This window comes from Nycticebus coucang, unplaced genomic scaffold (assembly GCF_027406575.1).
Source record: "Nycticebus coucang isolate mNycCou1 unplaced genomic scaffold, mNycCou1.pri scaffold_90, whole genome shotgun sequence".
Lineage (NCBI taxonomy): Eukaryota > Metazoa > Chordata > Mammalia > Primates > Lorisidae > Nycticebus > Nycticebus coucang.
The window spans coordinates 174,783-191,284 of NW_026515601.1; the positions used below are offsets into that span (position 1 = coordinate 174,783).

At 38.3% G+C, this 16,502-nt stretch overlaps 1 protein-coding gene across 2 annotated transcripts in view; it reads right to left on the reverse strand.

Moving 5' to 3' along the window:
* Nucleotides 1-12,490, reverse strand: part of LOC128579623 (rho GTPase-activating protein 15-like) — a 100,286-nt gene extending 87,796 nt beyond the window's left edge. The window contains exon 1 of one of the 2 annotated variants that reach the window (XM_053581602.1): nt 12,021-12,490. The gene's annotated coding sequence lies outside the window, so the exon portion shown is untranslated. Of the gene's footprint in view, nt 1-6,820; nt 6,932-12,020 lie in introns of those variants that run through there. The other variant, XM_053581603.1, reaches the window with a different exon arrangement.
* Between the last annotated feature and the right edge of the window lie 4,012 nt (nt 12,491-16,502).

The window sequence follows — 16,502 nt, forward strand, 5'->3', positions numbered from 1 at the left end:
TTGAAAATATTACTCAGATAATTATCTATTTACATGAAACTGTAAGGACTAATATAGGGAGATGCCACAGGTTATTTTAGTCTCCTGTTGCTGCTGATATACACGACCACGTACTTGGTGGCTTAAATCATCAGAAATTTATTATCTGAAATTTCCAGAGAACATTGATCTAAGGTGGGTTTTGCTAGACTAAAATTAAAGGGATGGTGTGATTGCCTTCTTTCTGTGGACTTTAGGGGAAAATCCGTGTCCTTACTCTTTCTGGCTTTGAAGGCCACCCGCATTCCTGGGATTGTGGTCTCTGCCAGCCACTGGATCACTCCAGCCTCTACTTCATCCTCACATCCATTTCTCTTACTTTTCTACCTCCTTTCTTTCCCTTATAAAAACCTTGTGCTTACACTGGACCCACCTGAATGATGCAGGATAATCTCCCCATTGAAAGATCCTTAACTTAATCACATCTGCCAACTCCCTTTTGCCATCCCAGGGAACATATTCACAGGTTCCAGGGATTAGAACATGGCACTTGGGGGGACCATTTTTCGGCTTGTCACACCTGGTCCCCCTCAATGATGATAACTTTGCACGATTATAGTGCAATGTCTCAGCCTATTGAATTTGATGCAGTGCACCAATCTTTGATTTCTCCTATCAGGTGTACAGATGTGTCCTATCCACTCCCAAAGTCAGTACATTAAACACGATGCTACCTCATGTTGCTCATTTATAACCAACCACACCACCCTCCTTCCTGATCTTTCCCTCATTTCTAACCCCTGAATCACTCACTTGTTATTTATTCTAAACTTTTTTTCCATTCCAAAAATATTATATAGATAAAATCACATATGGTATAACCTTGCAACCTTTGGGTTTAACCTTTTTCATTAAGCATAATTCCTGAGAGAAGCATCCAAATAGTTATTTGTGTCAACACTTCTTCTCTTCTCACTGCTAAGCTTTGGTAACTAGCACATACCGCACACTTTTTAACCAGTCACACAGAGAAGGATATCTGAAGCTTTTACTCTGGGGTTATTATAAAGGAAACTGCTATGAATATCCAGGTTTCCTTGTAAATATACGTTTTCATTTTTCTAAGATAAATGCCAAGAGGAGAATTGTTACATTCTGTGGCTACATGTTTGGTGTACAAGAAACTGACAAACTGTCTTCTGTTACAGAATGGCTATACCATTCTGCATTCTTACCAACAATATGGGAGTGGCCCTGCTTCTCTGCATTCTTGGCAACATTTTGTGTTGTCACTTTTTTTTTATTTTAGCCATTCTGATAGGTGGGATGGGTATGTAGTGATATCTCATTTGGTTTTAATTTGGAATTTTCTAAAGGCTAATAGCATGGGCTGTATTTTTACATTCTTATTTGCTATCTGTATATCCTCTTCAGGGAAAACTCTTTTGATGTTTTCATTTTTAACTGGATTGTTTATGGCTTTTGTCCTTGTGTTTTAATGTTGAGGCTTAGGGATTCTTTACCTGTTTTGGATACTAGTCTTTTAGGTATGTGTTTGCAAATATTTTCTCCCTATATCGGTAGTTTGTTTCTTCCTATATCCACATCTATATCAGGACTTTTATAGAGCAAAAGGTTTCAATTTTAATGAGGTCTGATTTATAAAAAGTTTCTTTTGATTCATTGTGCTTTTGTTGTCCAGACTAAAAACTCTTTGATTGGACCTAGATCCTAAAGATTTTCTCTTAGTGTTTCTTTTATAAACCTCTTAAAGGGTTTATATTTTGTTTTTTAAATGGAAGTGTCAATATATGACCCCTTCCATAGCATTTTATCATTTAACTCTTGCATAGAGTGTGACACTTGGGTGGGGCTTTATTATGCTGCCTATGGATGTCCAATTACTTTGACTGCATTTGTATTAAAGTTTCTCTATCCTTCACTGATTTGCTTTGTACTGATGTCAAAAATCTGTTGGCCATATGGTTTGGGGCTATTTCTAAGTTCTCTCTTCTATTCCTTTGATCTATGCCTCAATCCCCCTCTCATACAGCACTGACTGTAATACTGTAAGCCTAAATATCGAGTAAAATAATCCCTCCCACTTTCAATTTTGTCAGAATGATTTTACTTATTCTAGGACCTATACTTTTTCATACACATTTTAGAAAAAGCCTATCCATGCTTACATTATAATAAAACTTGGGATTCAGATAGTTATTGCAACTAAATCTGTTTCCATGTTGAGTCTTCCCAAGCATGAACACAATATGTCTCTCCGTTTGGATAAACACATTCCTTGAGCCTTTTTAATCAACATTTTGTAATAGTCAGCACACGCACCCTGCACATTTTGTTTAATAGTGTACCTAAGAATTTTCTTATCTTTAGAGAGGTTGTAAATAGTACTATGTTTTTAATTTCAGTTTCCAATGTTTATTGCTAGTATATGGAAATGTGATGAATTTTTATGAGTTGACCATGTATCTTGAAATCTAGCTGAATTCATTTTTTAATTATAGAAGTTTTTCTATATTATTTTGATTTTTTTATTTCTCCCTTTCTCACCTGTGTGCATTACTACAGTAGCTAACACCTCCATACAACATGGAATAAAAGCGGTAAAAGTGAGTATCCTTGTCTACTCTTCAATCTCAAGGGAAAAGTGTTCAGTTTTCCCCAAACAAGAATGATGGTAGCTGTAGGTGTTTTATTGTTTCTCATTATTAAATTGAAATGTTCCCCCATTTCCTTGGTATCTTTAATGTGAAAGAGTGTTTAATTTTCTTTATGCTTTTTTTCTGCATCAACCAATAGGATTATATAACTGTTCATTAACTTGTTATGTGATGGACTTTTATTAACTTATCTCTTTCTTTTTTTGAAGAAGTATAATAAAATTTGTATCGTGATGAGAAGCTGTCAACTTAAACAGCAGCAAATGGAGAGAATAAGGACATTTCCTGTTATAATAAGTCTACATAACCTTCATAATATACTATGTAGTAGGCATTTTCAATATGTGACTGTCAGTCTAGAACTGCCAAATACTTTTTCATTTAACCTAATACAACTGCATACCTACTAAAAAGAAATGCATTAAGAAAGCATGAAAACTTTGTTTGTTGAAAAAACAAAACCTGAAGGGAAGGAATATAGAAATTATGAAGTTATGCAGAACACTTAATGTAATTAAGTATATGTTCATATCTTTATAGGAATATAAAACCCAATCATTTGCAGAATGGACTCAGATTGCTGAAATACTATATATACTTTAGACCTCTACATAAGCATTTTAGACCTACTTTTTGATCCACTATTCCCACTTGTAGGTATGTACTCAAAGGAAATGACTTCTATTTATACAAAATAAGTTATGAATACTTTTCTGCAGTGGTAACTGCATACCAGTAAGACCAAAACAAACATAAATCAAGCAATGGAGTGTTCTCAAAGCTGTGATGTTTGAAGACTACAAACTGCTAATTCTATATAGAATGGGTTTTGTTGTTACATGAAATTCAAGTTGACGCATAAATTGAGATATATAGAGATCAAATTAAATGATTGCTCCACAGCCAAGGAATAAATAGACAACCTACCAAAAGAGGAAAAATATGCACATGCTGTTCATCCGATACAGAGCAGATGACCAGAATCTACAAAGAACTCAAGCAAATAAGCAAGGGAGAAATCAAACAACTCCATCAAAAAAAAGGGCAAAAGACTTGAGCAGAAAGATTTCAATTGAAGATAGGTTAATGGTCAAGAAACACATGAAAAAAGGCTCATTTCTCTAATCATCAGGTAGTTGCAAATAAAAACCACAGGGAGATTATTACCTAATTCTAGGGAGAATGGTTTATAATTAGATGAATCAGAAATGAAAAGGGTAACATTGCAGAAATACATACTGCAAAAATAAACACCATCCATGAATACTAGATAAATCACTATGCACATAATGTAGAAAACAGACATTTTCAGACATACAGTTGGATGATGGTTTGCCTTGCTAACATATTCATGTTGATATGTTGAATTTCTTTTCAAACATATTATTTTAAAAATTATAAACATTTGTTTTTAAGTTCACAGAAACGAAATTATGTTCAAATTCTCAGGAATTTTGGACTAACCATAACATTGTCAGTTATATTTAAATTTTGATGGCAAGTTTGTTACCTCACTTGAGTGGGGCCTTCCCCTTCCCCTCAGTTCTGAGAGAATACAATATGTATAGTAAAACATTAATAATTTCAAAATTTTCATTAAAAAAATCATCCATGAATACTAGATAAATCGCTATGCACATAATCTAGAGAACAGAGAGAAAATAGAAAAGTTCCTAGAAACACACAACCTCCAACACTGAACCAGAAAGAAAGAAAACTGAGTAGACCAAAAAACAGAAAGAAAAGTGAGATTAAACCAGTAAGGAAAAATCTAGTCAAAAAAGAGAAGCCCTGCACAAGATATGTTCATAACTGAATTCTGTCAAACCTACAATGAATACCGGGCACATATAACGTAGAAATTACTCCATAATATTGAGAAAAAGGGAAACCTCCCCAACTCATTCTATGAAGCTAATGTTATAGTCGTACAAAAGCCAGGGAAAGACACAATGATAACAAAAGAAAAGTAGAAACCAATATCCCTTATGAATACAGGTGCAAAAACCCTCAAAAAAAAAAAAAAAAAAAACTAGCAGTCTGAATAAAACAGCATACTAAAAAAAAAAAAAAAATGAAGCGCCAAGATGACTTCATTCCATATGCAAAGGATAGCAAACAAGGCATGATAAAAACCCTGAACAAACTAGGCATAGAAAGAAAATATCTCAGAATTATAAAAGTCATATTTGGAAAACATACAACTAACATAGTCAACGGAGAAAAGTTGAAAGCATTGCCCATAAGAACTGGAGTAAGACAAGGATTCCCACTATCACCACTCTTTTTTGACATAGTGCTAGAAGTCCTAGGCAAGATAAAAAAGAGGAGAATATTAAGGGTATCCAAACTGGTTAAGTGGACATCACTTTTTCCCAATGATATAATCTTGTACCTAGAAACCCCAAAGGTTCTGCCAAGAGTCTTCTGGAATTAATAAATAAATTAAGCAAAGTCTTAGGATAAGAAGCCAATATACATAAATTAATACCATTTCTATATAACAATGACAGTTAAGCCAGGAGTCAAATCAAAGACTAAGTAACATTCATAAAAACAAAAACAAAATAAAATAAGTAGGGATATACTTACACACAAGAGAGTTAAATTTCTCTAACATGGAAAACAATAAAACTCTGAACAAAAAAGTTGCAGAGGATATAAACAAATATCCTGACTTAGTAGAAACAATAATGTTAAAATATCAATACTACCTAAAGTGATTAATAAATGCAATGCAATCTCCATCAATTTGCCAAAGTCATAATTCACAGATAAAGAAAAAAATATTTTATACTTTGTTTGGAGCCATAAAAGAGCCTGAATCTTAAGCAAAATAACAAATCTGTAGGACTCCCAGTGCCACACTTGCAGCCATACTATGAAACTATAGCCTTGTAGTTTAACAAAAACAGCATGGTATTTCTACAAAAATATGGAAATACACCAATGGAACAGAGGACCCAGATATAAAACCACCTACCTTCAACAAAGTTATCTTTGACAAAGCAGGCAATAACATACACTGGGGAAAAGAAGCCTTATTTAATAAATGGCTCTGGGAAAATTGGATTGTTACATGCACCAGAATGAAGTAGGACCACTAGTCCTCACCGCTCAAACTCAGGATATACAAAAGATTTATGGCACAAAATCATAAGTATTCTGGAGGAAAATGTAGAAAAAGCTCTTCTAAATATGATTCTAGGCAAAGAATTTAAGAAAAAGACCCCAAAGGCAATCATGACAAAACCAAAACTGGGATTTGTTTCAGCTAAAAAGCGTCTGCACTGCTAGACACAATTAACAGATCAAAATAGACAACCAACAGAATGGAAGAAATAGTCACAAATGACACTTCCAATAAAGGACTAGTAACTAGAATTTACAAATAACTCAAGCAACCAACAGGAAAAGACAAACCATCTTATAAACAAGTGGGCAAAAAACGTGAAAAGACAATTCTCAAAATAAGAAAAAATGGTCAATTTCATGACCTATTAGGGTAATGCAAATTAAATTCACAATGACATTATCACCTTACTCCAGTTACAATGGAATTTATTAAAATTCCCAAATCAATAGGTGCTGACATGGACACAGAGAGAAAGGCATTTTTGTATGCTGTTGGTTAGAGCACAAATTTGTAAAACTTCTATGAAAATGAGAATGACGTTTTCTTAAAGAACTAAAAGTAGACCTACAATTTGACCCAGTAGTCCCACTACTAGTTATTTTCCCCAAAAGAAGAGAAATTATTTTACCAAAAAGATACCTGCATTTGAACGATTATTGCAGCACAATTCATTATTGCCAATATGTGGAAACAAACCAAGTGCTGACAAATTCATGAGTGGACTAATTAAATGTTGTATATGTATTCCATGGAGTACTACTCAACCACAAAAAATGATAAATTAATACCTTTTACAACAATCTGTATGGCACCAGAGACCATCCTTCTAAGTAAAATACCTCAAGAATGAAAAACAAACACCACATACAGTCACTATTAAATTGGAGCTAACTGATGAGCTCACATGTGCATAGAAGGAAGTAAAAGTATGTGGAAATCAACCAAGGGAAAGGGGTAGAGGGAAGGAGGCAAATGGACTAAGCCAACCTAGTGGGTACTATGAATACCATATGAGTGATGGGCATACCTATAGTCAGGACTGTAGCATCACAAAAATGATCCATGTAACATGAAATATTTTTACACCAGTAATACGTTGAAACAAAATAATCCATTCATTTTTGTGAAAATATAAAAAAATCTTCTAATCTATTTTCAGTCCATAAATACCCAGATGGGTTTTAAAAAGAATGAAGAAAGGGAGGCTCCATGATGATAGACTAGAGACATTTCTTCATCAGTGATCTCAAATTGATGAGCGGAGTCTTTAGGTGCCTCCATCTGGATTGTCCTGTCCAGAAACAACATTGCAAAGGCACAGTGAGACAGAATGGAGCACCAGGAGTAAAACGTTAAGAAGGGTGAGAGGCACGCATGAAAAGCAGATGCAAAGGACTGCAGCAACCCAGGGAGAGAGAGAGCCTGCATGTGGAATCCCTGGGGGATCAATTTTGCAGGTGATTTCCCCACACCGCACCATGGCATTCTGTAGGAGTGGACTGGGAGTTGAACTGAACTCTGGGAGGGCCTGTCCATCCATGCCTGAAGACTGATACGAAACAAGCAGGAATATAGGTCCCACAGGACGTTCAGGTGCACAGAAGCTGGCCTTTTGTTCAAGGGTTGGAGAGAGTATATTCTGCCTCTTAGGGACAAAGCCAGAGGCCTGAACCCAGGCTATCATTTTACTGCCACTGGCTGGGCAGATCTGGTCCTGGAGCCTGTTCAGTGGGAGGCCTGGCAGCCTGGTCCCCATTGCCTAGGGAGACTGACAGGGCAGGTGTGGATAATGCTAAAACCTTGAGCTGGCTGACACCCAAGGGAGCCAAGCTTGGAGAAGCCTCACAGTATCCCATTATGTTAATGCTTCTGACTCCAGCAGTTGGAGCTACCCCAGGGCTGACTTCCTTGAACACATGGGCAGAGGTGAGCAGATTATGCCTACGACACCGCTCCATCTGTGGCTGCAGGGAACTGTTTGGATGGCAGAGTCTTCCCTGCCTCCCCACCTCATAGTCTGGCATAAGCTTCAAGAATTTGCCTCTACCACCCCCATGGGGATTCATCTCTCATACAGTTAGCTACCAAGCCCAGAATAACATCAATGAATCAGGAAAACAAGACTGGATCTCTTTGGCAACTAGCTGATAACATCCCACCTCTACCACATGCAGAATACAGATTCCTGGGTTCCCCCCCCCCCTTAACCAAGAAGTGCCACGTATTGTCAATAGGAAGAAAAGGTTTTTTTTTTTTCTTTTGCTTTTCCTAATCCTGGAGCATTACTTACGGACCATGCAATACATGTATTTTTGATTTTTTTCCTTTTTTTTTTAACTTTTTTGTTTTTTTCTTTTTTTTAAATTTATACTATTTCTATTCTCTTCTCCATTTCTTTTTCTTTTTGTTTCTTTTTCTACTTTTCTAATCTTTCTCTCATAAATCCCTTAAGTAACAATCAAGATAATCTCTCTCTTTTGAGTCTGTTTTGTGTTTGGTTTTTTGGAAGACCATTTCTAAGGCCTCCATGGCAGTGTTGCAGCAATGATCTGGCTCATGGTGGCCTTCAACACCTGGATTTGGAAATCCCTGCTTTGACCTCCTGAGGAGTTGCAACAGCTGTTCCTCACTAAAGTTCATGTTTTTGTTGGTTTGTTTGTTTTTTCCATATTTGATGGAAGTAGGGTCTCACTCTGGATAAGGCTGGTCAGAATCATCTAACTTTGGGTAATACACCAGCCCTAGAGCCGCCAGATCACTGATAATTGCTGGTATGCTTCACTATGCATGGCCTGTTACAATTATCATCATTAGCTTTCTTCTTTTTATCTCTCATTTTCTCATTCTTTTACTCTCCTTCCTTTTCATTTCTTAATCCTTGTACCAAAAGACAACCTTTTTTTTTTTTTTTTTAGAGACAGAGTCTCACTGTACCGCCCTTGGTAGAGTGCCGTGGCGTCACACGGCTCACAGCAACCTCTAACTCTTGGGCTTACGCGATTCTCTTGCCTCAGCCTCCCGAGTAGCTGGGACTACAGGCGCCCGCCACAACGCCCAGCTATTTTTTTTTTGTTGTTGTTGTTGCAGTTTGGCCGGGGCCGGGTTTGAACCCGCCACCCTCGGCATATGGGGCCGGCGCCCTACTCACTGAGCCACAGGCGCCGCCCAAAAGACAACTTTAATCTCAAAGCACAGAAACAAAGAGGCTTCAGGACAACTAGGAAGTGCGAAAAGTTAAGTAGGGGAAGGAAATAACAAGAAGTAACAACACATGCAGAGGATCCAACAAATAAAAATTATATCAACTTGAAAAACTAGAATAGACCAATCCTGCAAGGGATTACCAAGCTGCTGTCAAAGATGAAAAGACAAAAAGAATTTAGATTATAGATGTCCAAAGTGATGAAGAGAATTAAAGGGCAAGTGGAAAGTCACCAAACAGAAATAAAAAAAACTGACCCAAGAAACAATCAAAAGACATGATGAAATTAGAAAAGAGTTCAAAGTATTGAAGGAGTCATTCAAGGAGTTTAAAATGCAACAGAAAATTTCAATAACAGCATAAACCTTGAAGAAGAAAGAATCTTAGAACTTGAAGACAAGGCTCTTGAGCTAACTCACTTACTTAATGAGGTAGAAAAGAGGAGAGTAAAGGTCAGGTGTGATGGCACACACCTGTAATCCTAGCACTCTGTGAGGCCAAGGAGGGTGGATTGCTTGAGCTCACAGGTTTGAGACCAGCCTGAGCCAGAGTGAGACCTCATCTCTAAAAATAGGCATTGTGGCGGGCGCCTGTAGTCCCAGCTACTTGGGAGGCTGAGGCAAGAGGATTGCATGAGCCCGAGAGTTTGAGGTTCCTATTAGCTATGACACCACGGCACTCTACCTCAGGTGACAAAGTGACAGTCTATCTCAAAAAACAAAACAAACAAATCCAAGAGAGTAAAAGAATAGCAATCTTAGAGAATTATGGGATTTTATAAAGTTTATAAACATACAAATTATAGGCACAGAAGACCTATTGGAGGATATCATAAATGAAAAATGTTTAAGTATTACCAAAGATTCAGAGAAAGTCCGTTGAGAAATATCAAAGCCCAGTTTATCTCAATTCAATCAGAGCATCTTCTAGACACATTGTAAAAAACTTGGCCAAAATGAAATAGAAAATTTTGAAGGCCACCAGGAATAAGCACCAGTTGACCTACAAGGACAATTCCATCAGAGTGACAGCAGATTTCTCAGCTGAAGAACAACAAGCTAGAATAGATAGGACTCTCATTTTCAATATACTCAAACACAACAACTCCCTGCCTAGGATTCTGTATTCTATGAAACTAAGTTCCATATTCAATGGATACATCGAATGTTTTCCTTGCAAGTAAACGTTGAAGAAATTTGCCACTATAAGACCACCTGTCCAGGAAGTATTCCAGAGTAATATTACACATCGAACATAACAATGTACCACAAGAAAAGACACACAGAAATTAAAGGTCATAGCCTAACTTCCTCAATGGTACAAGTGATAAATGTAGGTGGCAACCTTCACAAAAGACAAACACAAATCCATCATAGTCAAGCCATAGTGAATGGCTTGAATTACTCACTGATGAGACACAGACCAGATGACTGGATCAAAAGCACAAGCCAACTCTATGCTGTCCTCAGGTAACATATTTAACAGCTAAGGACAAAACAAGACTCAGGTTGAGGGATTAGAAATCAATATTTCAGGCAGATGGAAATCAAAAGAAAGCAGGGGTCACAATTTCAAGATAAACTGGGCTTCAAACCACAAAAGGTAAGGAATGATAAAAATAAAGTACTCTATTTTCTTGTCAAGGGAACAATACCAGAAGACATCTCAATCCTAAGTCTTTATGCACCCAAATTCATTAAATGTTTCCAGATTTACAAAATGAACTCTAACAAGTCTGAACAATATAATATCCTATAACAGCATAATTTCTGGGGACTGCACACCCTATTGACAGAACTGGACAGACCCTCCAAACACAAACTGAGCAAAGAAACAATCGACTTTAACATGACTCTACAAAACATACCACCCCGATATTACCAAATACACATTCTCCTCATTAGCTCATGAATAATTTTCCAAAACTGACCACATCCTAAGACACAAATCAAACCTCGCCTAATTTAAAAGAATAGAAATTATACCTTGTAGCTTACAGATTACTATGGAATCAAGGTCGAACTCATTTCCAACAAAACCTTTCATTCCCCAAATCATAAAAACTAAATGATCTTACGCGAAAGACAACTATTTCAAGGAGAAAACAAAGGAGAAAAATCATTAGATTTGTCTAACAAAATGATGATGAAAAACCTCTGGGATACTGAGAAAGCAGTCATAAGAGGGAAATTTATTGCATTACATGCCCACAGCCAATAATTTAAAAAGCACAAATCAACAATCTAATGCATCATTTCTAGGAACTGGAAAAGAAAGAGCTATCCAATCCCAAACCTAGCACAAGGAAAGAACCAAAATCAGAGCAGAAGAAAATGAAATTGAGAACAAAAGAACCATTCAGGAGATTAAGAAAACAAAGAGTTGGTTCCTTAAAATAAATAAAATTGATAAAAATAAAAAAATTGATAAAACTTTGGCTAGTCTAGAAACAGAAAAGTAAGATCTCTAATAACCTCACTGAGAAATGAAAGAGGGAAAATAACAATAGATGTCGCAGAAATACAAGCGATTATCTCTGATTGCTACAAAAATTGCTATGCCCAGAAATTTAACATTGTGGAGGAAATGGACTAATACCTGGAATCATACTACCTACCTAGACTTAACCAGGAAGAATTAGAACTCTTGAACAGACCTATATCAAGCACAGTAATCGCAAAAATAAAGTAGCTTCTAATAACGACAACAAAAAGTCCTGGACCAGATGATTTTACACCAGAATTTAAACAAACATTCAAAGAAGAGCTCATACCTATGCTGCAGAATCCATTCAAAAACATTGAGAAGGAAAGAACACTCCCAATTCATCCTCTGGAGCAAATATCTTCCTGATACCAAAACCATAAAAAGGACCCATTAAGAAAAACACACGCACACCCCCCAATTTCACTAATGAATACAATCCAACTATACTCAAAATCCTAGCAAATAGAATACAGGTGTGGGACAGCGTCAGCGCCCGGCGCGCTGCGGCGGGTGTCAACGGTCCCCACATCAGTCTCACCTCACCGGCTGCCGTGGTGACAACCGCTGCGGCTCCCCGGTGCCTCGCCGCCTCGGCCTCCAGCAGCCCCGCGTCGCAGCCAAGTCTCCGCCTCCGTCAGCCGCCGCCAGCCCGATTGCGCGCCACGTGACCGCGTCACGTTACCCAGCGCTGTGAGCTGTGCGTCTGGGACCCGTCCAGCCGGTCTGACCGCGCGCCACGACCGTTCCTGGCGCAGCATCCATCCCCCGCGCCACGCGCTGCCGGGCCCGATAGTTTGGCCTCCTCCTTCCGGTGGACCTTCAGTTCCCGAGCCCTCCCGCGAAGCCTCAGCTGGCTGCGCCGGACCCTCCAGCCTCCGCCGCGCCTCGTCCAGATAGGCGGCCTGGGTCAGCGGCTGCAGTCACTTGGCCTGCTGTAGCCGTCCGCCTCGGCCTCCCGCAGGGCCTGGCTCAGGTCGCGCAGCCGCCACACCAGGCACAGTACCGCGAGCACACGCGCGCGCACTTCCCCTAAGCTGGGCCTGGCGTGAGTGCGCTGCAGCACCCGGCAGGCTGGTCGCGGGGTCCCGAACACCGCCTCCAGCCACTGCCGGTCGCGCAGTCTCTGGAGGACCACGTTGGCGTCGGTCCCCGGGAAGGGCCGGCACTGGGGCTGCGGCGAGCACCGCCTCCTGGCCCAGGGCCACTGTGGAGCCCCTGCTGTCCTGAGGCGCCTCGGCCGTCCGACGTGCGCGGGGACGCCGTCTTCCAGCGCCGGGTCACGTGACGCGGTCACGTTGTGCGCAGTCGGGCAGGCGGCGGCTGACGGAGGCGGAGAGTTGGCCGGGACGCGGGGCTGCTGGAGGCAAAGGCGGCGAGGAACGGGGGAGCCGCAGCGGTTGTCACCACGGCAGCCGGTGAGGTGAGACTGACGAGGGGATCCTTGTCACCCGCCGCAGCGTGCTCGGGCGCTGGCGCCGTCCCAAACCTGTATTCTATTTGCTAGGATTTTGAGTATTGTTGGATTATGGGGGCAAGACATGATTGCAAGAGGGACTTTACCTAACAATTGCAATCAGTGTAACTGGCTTATTGTACCCTCAATGAATCCCCTACAATAAAAAAAAAAAAGGAAAAAAAAATAATTAGAAGAGATAGAAGCAAGATGCAGGTTATGTAAGGCCATAAATTTTATAATTTATTTTTTACCAAAACAAATTCATTATAACTACTAGTTGATTACATCACCATTTGGGTTAAATTGGCATATTTAATACACATTCTACCAAACTCTCTTTGTGTATTATATATACCTGTATATGTGTCCCCTAACCAGGGCCTAAAAAAATATTAGCACTGCCAAAATATAATTTGTTAAGAGCACATTGTAACTGCTTTGAGTGAAGCTGTAGAGAAAACTGAGTGTTGCTAGTGATTGAATCATATTATCTTAGTTGCCCTGAGTCCTTAAGATGTTTCGTGGCAAAGAGTACAACAAGCTGTGCATGTGGACGCAAAACCAGGTAAGGAATGACAGCCCTTCCACTTATTGTTGTGAGTTTTAGGCAGGGCAGTAGTTTAGCTTTTTCAATAATCTGCAGTAAATATGGATTCAGGATACTTTCAAGAGTTTATCTTCCTTGGGAAGCCTTTCTTGCCCTGATATTTTTCCCCTATGGTGCTGATCTTGGAGCGGAGATCTCTTTGAAGTCAGCAGGAATCTTGACACTTGAGTCACCACACAGCATGAGAAAAAGAAAGGGAGGAACCAGGCATTGGTGGGTAGTTCCCATCAGAAGGCACATTGGTAGGTGAATGCAGGGGTGGCTGTCACATTATAATGGAGTATAACATCATCTAACAAGGACAGAATGAAGGAAATACCTTTTAATAAGGCCAGAGCCCATTTCCATGTTAAAATATCATTTTTCCTGTTAGGAAAGATAGAATTAAGAACAAAAAGCAAAAGGCATTTTATGAGACTATTTTTTCATCTTTCTGTGAATGTTAGACAATACTTATAGTGTTGCTCAGTATCCTCATGTTTAAACAGTATAATGATTTAAAAAATAATTTTCTGACTTTTGAATATAAACAGGTCTATAAATGGGTTTTTAGTGAATATCTCCTTAATCTTTTATATGGGAAAGAGACTATTTGAAGTCTCCATTTACTTAATATGGGTTTATACATTTGGGGTCATTTCCAGTGACATATTTCAAGACCCCAGAGACTTTCTTACAGTATCGTATTTACTGAGAGGGAGAGAGAGAGGATTTAAATTAAGGTTTAAAGCAAGGTTTATATAATGCATCAGGAGGAATGTCGATTAGTTGGAAGTTGAAAATGAAAGTTGTGAACTAATGATTAAGTACCAAAAATATAACATTTTAAAATCAATGCAAGAAACAAATATTTTAAATAAATTCATTTCAAATGAATATTGTACAGTGTATCTGCGAAGTCAACACTCGTAGAGAGTGGTATGTGGCATGTAGCCGACATACTGTCATTTTCCTGTTTCCTGACTTAGTAGAATGAAGGGCGAGGTGAAGAATCAGACTTCAGGCTCTCACTGATTCTTGTGCTCTCCCCTTCTTGCCTTAAGGTTCACCAAATAATTAACAAACAAAATCAAAACAAAATGGAACAAAGACAAAACCACTGGCTTTAAACAAACCCTAAAAAGCAGTACGTATCAATAGTGCGTAGCCTAAATTATCTTGGGGGTACTAACTTGGCAAGTGTCATAATGAAAAGATGTTTGCCTTCTCAAATAAGAACTGATATCTGAATATAAGTCCATTAGATTTTTATTTCATTTTAATTTTATTATTATACTTCTAGACATGATCACGGCTCACTGCAACCTAAAACTCCTGGGCTCAAGGGATCCTTCCACCTTAGCCTCCCTAGTAGCTATGACTACAGGTTCATGCCGCCAGGCTGGGCTAATTTTTTTTTAATTTTTGTAGGGATTAAGTCTTACTGTGTTCCCTGGGCTGGTCTGGAACTCCTGGCCTCCAGAGGTCCTCTTGCCTTGTGGGATTACAGGTGTGAGCTACCCAACCAGCCACCATTAGACTTTTAAATTTAGGGGCTCAAAAGTGAAGGAAAGCATAGAAATAAATGATTATAAGAGTTAATTCGTGTATACACAAATGACATAGTGAAAATATTTTCATGGCAAGGGATGTTGGAAGATTTGATAAGAAAAGTTTAGGCTCACTCAACTGCATTGAATCATGGAATGTTAGACTGAAAGGAAGATCTCCTTAAAGCATATGTCTGTAGAAAAAATTGAGATGAACATAACTCCCACCTAGCTAAGTGTGTTTTATTAGGACTACGATTTGGTGATAGGTGCAGTATCCAAAGTAGTCATTACATAATGACAATTATGAGACTTAAAGAACATGGTATTTATTTCCCTTCAAAATATCATGCTTATTGTCTTTTAATTATCTCCTCCTATTTTTGTTCACATGTAATTCAAAGGCAATATGAATATGTTATTTGTTTGTAATTAAATGTACTAAACTGTTAACAACTTACAAACTGGTTAGTGCAAATAGTGTCAGATTTCTAGTAAAGCTAATTGCTGGTAAACTTGAGGGAGGACTGGGAAACCTATTGATTTTTTTTAAAAAGCAAAAAAAAGCAATTATAATGACAAAGCACTGAGATCTTTTTATGCTGAATTGCATTTCAGTGTTATTTATACAAATCTTATTTTCAGTAGTGTGTCAGTAGTCTTTTTAATACAGAAAGGGGCATAAATTATCATGGCATTATCCAATGTAGGAAGGGAAATGTCTTCATGAAAACTGACCTTTAAGAGCCAAAGTTATGTGTTAAAAAAAAATAGAAAAGATTCAGAATGTTCTTCTGATAGTAGATGGCACTAGGAAATATATTTAGATAACTAAAGTGGATGTTAAATCACTTAGTAATATTTGATTGATGCCTGAAATGTTTTCTATTTATCTTAAGTTTATATGTTTGCATAAATATGGGCAAACTCTCAGGAGCCACTTTAAAAATCGTATCTATATTTAGTGTTTAATATGCCTTTTTGATATTAATATGGCTGAATTTCTCATCTTAGTGTATCATGAATTATTTATCATGGATTAATTTATTAGTAGATTTACTTCTATATTAATATATTTCTTGGAATTTATTTTAGGATATAGTATATTTTACAGAATCTCATTCAATTATAATATTAATTATTATAAATTTGACTGTTCTAGAGAATATGTACAATGGTCTGAATGTTTGTATCCCCCTAAAATTCATATATTGAAATCCTAATCCCCAAGGTCATTGTATTGGGAGATGGGGGCCTTTGGGATGTGATTAGGTCATAGTGATAGATCTCTCATGTATGAGATTAGTGTCCTTGTAAAAGTGACTCCACAGAGCTAGCTAACCTTTCTACCATGCGAGGATACACCAAGAAGGTCCCATCTAGGAACCAAGAAACAGGTCTCCATTGGACACTGAAGCTGCCAGAGCC